Source organism: Vicugna pacos, chromosome 7, assembly GCF_048564905.1.
Source record: "Vicugna pacos chromosome 7, VicPac4, whole genome shotgun sequence".
Classification (NCBI taxonomy): domain Eukaryota; kingdom Metazoa; phylum Chordata; class Mammalia; order Artiodactyla; family Camelidae; genus Vicugna; species Vicugna pacos.
Window position 1 is genome coordinate 61,382,422 of NC_132993.1, and position 7,101 is coordinate 61,389,522.

Below are 7,101 nucleotides of genomic sequence, written 5' to 3' on the forward strand. Positions count from 1 at the left end.
CTGTGGCGCAGAGCACAGACTCCGCTGACCCGTGACTTCAGTCACTCCTAACAATGGATCTCTACATGGGGAAAGTTTTGACAGAGCTGCCAGAAAGTTTTGTGCTTTCAGTATTGAGATGACTATTAAGTGATTTTCGTGTACGATAACCAGGAATTGCAGAAATGTCACGATGTCAGAACAATCCCCGCGGTGCCTGAGACACAGACAGACTGCCTCTTGATATCCTCCAGTTCCTCCTTTTTGTATCTTCAGGTGGAAATCTCTGTCCTCCAGTGACCTTGGACACTTTGTCCCCAGAAAAGAACAACTTGCTGTCAAGAAACTCTTGGTGGAGGCCTGAAAATGGAAGGGAAGGAGGCAAGCTTTGAATGCCTCACAAGTTGTCCTAGAGTCATATCTGTAAACTTCATAATCTGTCTTTCCCTAAGAAGTATTTCTCTTCTGTGGAGCACTGCATGCCCAAAATATTTTTAATGTTGTTGCTTTGCCACGTACAGCTGTAAGGGGGCATTTCTAGGCAGAGAAGCGGAAGAATTGGGGAAAAATCCTTCCAGTTACATATGTAAGACAATTTTCATGCAGCGTCATCTGCTGGGATCCTTTAAGAAAAGAAGTGTTTGCTTCCATGATTTAAAATCAAACGAGTCTTCATTTAGGGTTCAGGGAAGCTTATCATTGGTTCAGAACCTAGAAAGGGGACAGACCTGGAACTTTCCTAGGAATGAGCAAAGAAATGGATGCATGGAGTTTCAAGTCACACTGGGGAAATATTGGAGGAGCTTACTTTTCTAAATCACATGGGTTGTTTAACTTCTCTTCCTATCAGTTAGGGTAGACGTTACCCACCACGTGGACGATTGCTCTGATCAGATCTTGCACAGTGCCTTCGAATAGATTAACAGTCAAGTTCTTTAAAATGTTTTCTGGACCAACTGATGAAGGAAGAGAGAGCTACCTCCCAGTACAGACGGAAGGAGTATATACTTCTGAAGTCCTTCTCATCTCTGTCATCTCTGATGTAAAAACAAGGAATTCTTCATAGCATGAATTCTGGGACTTGGGCAACAATAAGTCAAAGTTCTGCCACCAACAAATTGTCCTACCAGGCGGTGGCGCCATCATCCACATGCTTTGTTCCGCAGGCAATAGTGATAATAGTATGAAAGGTAGTGAGATTTGGTGAAACTGATTGCTCTAGGGCTCTTTATAAACTAGTCTGCCAGAAGTACATCGCTTTTAGTTTGTCTTTAGGTCACGATATTAGTGCAAAGCTTTGAAGCTAAAGGATTCTTCTCTTCTTACACAGTTATTTCCAGTAGTGGCAGCAGTGGAGGATATCCAGGTGGCATAGGACTGGTAGCAATAACTACTATTTCTGCTGCTGTGATGCTGCTAAGTCTACCACTGCTATTTCCACTTCCACTTCTACTTTTGTTAATATTTTGTGTCATATCAATAGTTGCACTGCTGTTTATGTCAAGGACTTTAGATACACACATCTATAGCTCCCAATCATTCTGTGAGGTGAGTACTGTTACTCTCATTTTGTAGAAGAGGAAACTGAAGCTCAGAAGAATTTCTGTACCCAAGCTAGTCTATTACCGACCTAGAATTTGATTTTAGATGCATCTGCCTCCCAGACCCCACACGTCTGCATCATTCTTGGCCCCTCATCCGCTCCTCAAGATACGGCCTTGGCTCCCTACCTCCTAATTCCTACCTACATAGGATGTACACTTAGATACGCACAGCCTGAGGAGTGTGACCTTCACAGGGCTGTGCCGGAAGTCCAGATGGTTCTCCAAAAATGGCTTGTTTCCTTTGTGTTCGCCAACTCTGACTTGTCTCGAATGCTTCAAAGTTATCTTAATGTCATTTCAAAGGCAACTGAGGAGCATCCATGGAGATAAATTGCGTCTGCAGCCTGTTGCTGTGTTGCTGAATGCATATTAAGTTCTATTCACGGATTTCCTAGCAACCAGAGCCCGATGACGCACGGAGTCAGTGAGCTTGCGTTATACTCAGCTAGAGAAATTAAATCACTTGGACTTTATTATTAATATTTTTAGAAAGCCTCACTAGATTAGCTGTTTGAAACGCATTGTTATCTAAGTTGCTATCAGCAGCTGGTCCCGGTCACACCGGAAGTCACTGAGGACTCTGCAGTTTTCACAAATGCTCCAATGAGAGATTATCTCCATTTTAGTATTTTTTGACAATTAAGGATTTAGTTGGGAAAGAAGGAAATTAAAAAGAGAAAGGTTGTTCTAGCAGTTTGTGATCTTGGCAAACTTCAAACCTGAGACAAACATAATAGAAATAAGCAGTAGGCATCCTGGTGAGAAGAGACAACAGGCTGGGTAGTCAGGCTCTTTTGCATCAGAGGGACGTGTTGAAATGGAAGAACGTGATTTTAACAAACCTTGCTTTTCACAAGGCATTCTATAAGGGTAAGGGCAGAATATTTTTCTTATTAGGGTTCACTGACTCTACTGCTCTGTAGACTCAACATCCAGGTTTGTTTTTCATAGTTCAAGCCCAGCCTAGAGTGGTGCAGCCTTCTCACAAGTTTCTCTCAAGTTGCAGTTTGTATTTCATCAGACGTACAAGTCAGATACTTGCGTGATCTGCTGTAGTGGTGAGCGTGGCATGCAGAGGCATGCTCAACCGTACGTACGCATGCACACGACTGACCATTTAGGAATGTCAGAAATCTAGGCATTTTGTTCCTGACCTCCTATTGTTTACAGGATGTACCCCTAAAGCATTGAGACTGCTTCGGTAGATGTGCTTGCATTAGAGATCCAAATAAACATGACATATAGAGGATGGACACATAATCCAGTGGTTCTTCTTTGCTTAGAATATTTCGTTTACTGAGACTTTATTTTTTTAGAGCAGTTTTAGGTTCACAGCAAAATTGAGGGGAATTTTCAGAGATTTCCCACCTACCTCTTGCTCCTCAACATACGTGGCCTCCCCCATTATCAACATCCCCCACCTGGGTGGTACATTTGTTACAACTGATGAACCTACATTAACACATTATCATCACACAAAGTCCATAGTCTACGTTATGGATCACACTTGGAGCTGTACATTGAAGGTTTGAATAAATACATAATGTCATGTTTCCATCCTTATGGTATCATACAGAGTATTTTCACTGCCTTAAAGATCCTCTGTCCTTAGCCTGTTCATCCTTCCCCACTCTGCAAACCCTGGCGACCACTCATCTTTGTGTTGTCTCCATTTTTTTGCCTTTTCCAGAATGTCATATACTTGGGATCATGTAGTATGGAGACTTTTAGATTGGCTTTTTTCACTTAATAATACACATTTAAGGGCACACTTCACTGGACTCCATCATTGCGTGGTGTACCACGACCCCTCAGACCACCGTGGTTGTGGTGGGCTATCACAGCACTTACTCTGCATTTAACCAGAAGGATTTCAATTCTACATGTCACTTTTCCAGTTGATTTAATTTCTGTAAATGGCAAAAAGTAACCACTTTTTTATAGCTGATACCAGTGGCTCATTTTCTCTTTTTTGAAGACTTTGAAATGAAGGCTTGCTTGTTTAGAGAAATGAGCAGTTTTCAGACTTTCAAACACTTATGTCCTCTCCAAAATCACTGATTATGCAAGGATTTCATTTCAGTATTAGTTTAACATTTCATATTAATGGCCACCTGTTGCCAGATGGAAAGTAATGATGGCATCCAATGAAGTATGCCCTTACCAGTGCAGTGCATGGCTCTCAGGGTTGCTTTGGGAAAACAGACCTCTGAGTGTTTTCAGCAAAAATTAATTACTTTGGAATGAATCTGCCAGTTTTCCTCCAAGTGGCTAATTGTCAATAAACTTGAAAAACTTGTCTTCCTACAGATTTTGATATTAGTGCAAGTGTGTGTGTGTGTGTGTGTGTGTGTGTGTGTGTGTGTGTGTGTTTTAGGCTGAAACAAATGATCAGGAATATTAACCCCTCTCTGGCAATATGCCAATACAAAGGGACTTTAAAAAGATTTTAGTGAAAGATTGATCTGCCCATAAAATGTCATTTAGGATCTGAGCCATAATAGGGGTTATCTTTACAGCTGCCCTTGTAGCTTTTCTTTGACAGTATATATGGGAATAACTGAAATCATGACTCATTGCTTGCTGAAAGAAGGGTGTCTAGGACACGGAGTCCAGGTGGTCTTGATGGTGGCAAGAGAAATTTGACTAGCATTTGCTAGTCAACCCTGATGAGAGAAACTAGGGAGAAATGGTAAAATCTGGTGCTTATTTGACCTTTAAAATTTACCTTAGACTTTTTTTTAACATTATTTTATTGAGTTGTAGTCATTTCACAATGTTGTGTCAAATTCCAGCGTATAGCACAATTTTTCAGTTATACATGAGTAAAATTTACCTTAGACTTCTTGAAAAACATTTCTAAGTTTCAAAAAATCTTTGAGAATTAACTTGGAACTTCAGCTCTTAATCAGATCAAATAAAACTCACTCTTCTCTCTATATGTATTACTACCATTCATTGGAAGGTTTTGGTTGTTTTTATAATTTCCATTCTCTAATCCTCGTATTGTTGACCTACAGAAAAATTTTCACTCCTTGTCTTAGCTTGTGAATATCCAGAATTGTGTGTTTTAAAAAAATTATAAAGCAAATAATTTAGTAGAAAAATATCTAATACTCATAAACTGCCCTTCTCTTATATCACTAATCCCTTTGATAATCTTTTTTTTTAATTGAGATATAATTGACATAAAGCACTCTAACTTTAGTGTATAAAATAATGATTGGACTTACATACATAATGAAATGATTATCACAATAAGTTTAATGAACATCCATTATCTCATATAGGTACAAAATTAAAGAAACAGAAGAAAATTTTTTTCTTGTGATGAGAACTCTTGGATTTTCTCTCTTAGTTTTCGTATATAGCATACAGTGGGTTAATTATATTTACCTTTGATAATCTTTGATAATCTTTATGTCTCTTTTAAAAAGTTGTAATTGGGTTGTTACTATTTTGTGTTCTGCCATTTTCCCCTTCTATTAGTTTACATGTCTCCATTAATCATGACCCACATGCGTGTGATTTAAAAATCCACAAAATATATGTTCATGTTAACAATTAATAAAGCTTATTTGCTTAGCCATCATAAAGTGTTTTTAAGAGGATTAAATAAATGGTAATATCTCTAGAGGGCTTAGTACTTTATCTTTCATAATAAGTGCTGAATAGACATGTATGAAATAGATAAACTGCTTTATCATTGATAACTTTTGTCTAATATTTTTCTATTATAAATAGTACTTCATTGACTATCTTTAGCTATTAACTCTAAAATAAATATTCTAGGATAGTTCCTTGGGATATGGTTTCCCCAAAGGAAAGAAAGAGGCTCTGGTTGCTTTAATAGCTTCTGCTGTGCATTATTCTCTGAGCTATAGCAAATCCATAGTGCAATTAGTAATGTCCCTGTTCACAGTCCCATCAACTTTGGATTTTATAATTTTTGCTTATTTTGCTAACTTGTCAGGCATGTTTTTGGACTACTAAGCAGTTTTTCTCAAAACATGGGGCATGAAACTTCTGCATCAGAATCACTTGGGATGCTTGTTAAAAATTTCAGAAACCTAGCTTTCTTGCAGATCTGCTCAAAGTGCCACTTGAGACAGGATCTGAAAATCCCCATGTTGAACAAGCTTTGAAGACAGTTCTTCAAAATGACTTTCTTATAATTATCTTAATTTGTATTTCTTTGAATGAGAATAAGGCTTGGCATAATATGCTAGACATGTAGGTATTGTGGGGAACTGACAGGATTTTACAGTAGTAAACAAATCTCTCAAATCCTTGCTCCTCCTCCCCACATTCCTCTGTACTTCCCTCATCTAAGATAGTGCCAGTGATTATCTTTTAAGCTAATTTGTTGGTTGTGGTTTGATACATACTATTTAAGAGAGCCAGATGTTAGCGAAGTCCAAGTCTTGATATCTTAGGGAATACAAAAGTTGCAGTTGCATCTGATTTAGCTGTTTCAGGTATTTTATTATTGTAATACCCACATAAGCTCAAGTTGGAAAATGAAATGGAGAGTGTAGTAGTGAGGTCATCAGAAGTGACTGGCTGTACCTTTATAGAAGGAATAGTAGTTTCCTAGGAATGAAACAGGAATATAATACCCTAGTTAAGTAAAATAATTAAGACAGTGCGATTAACAAAAAGGCTTCTCATATTTGTATGTACAACAGTATTATTGTAACTCATTAAGTCAGTTTCAATTTGTGAAGCTCTAAAATTTACTCTATTCCTGGAACATCCCCTTTATTTTTGTTAATAAGTGATTAGTTAAAAAAGAAAAAAAAAGCATGGAAGGACTGAGGAATAAGTGTGTGAATGGGCAGGGGTGTCAGAAATGAAGAAATTTCATCAATAAAGAGTGGGTATCAGTGGACTCAGAAATATACTTAAGGACATAAAGAGATATTGATGAAAGAGTAGGTTATAAAAATCAATATATTATGTAACTCTGTTGCAGGCACAGCAAAAAAAAAAAAAATAGTGCTTTGTTTCTGTACCTCATACAATCTTTCTACCCAAATATGTCCAGACAAGAATTAAGCCAAAATGAATAAATCTAGCAATGAAACGATAAACTATTGTTTCTCAACCTTAAAAAAACAGAAGGACACTCACAATAAAATCAACAAAGGAATGGGTTTATTTAGGAAAGTTTCTTTAGGAGGCCATTTTGAGAAATGGAATGAAATTATGGAGAAACAAAACAGGATTGCATTTTTCTTGCCCTTACTAAGCAGAGCCTCTCACCAGGAGTGGAAGAGAACTGACACTTCTCCAACACCTTGTGTGGACAGGTGAGAGGCTTTAATATACTTTTTTTTCCTCATTTAATTTTCTAAAAAAACTGGTGAGCAAGCAATAACATCCACATTTATAGGTTCCAGACAAGGCACAAAAGCTGAAGTACTGGGGAAGTGTGCACTAGCAGAGAGATGCTTAACTTAATCATTTGGCCTGATCCTCAGAGCTTTTTAATGTACTTTCCACTCCTTACCATATC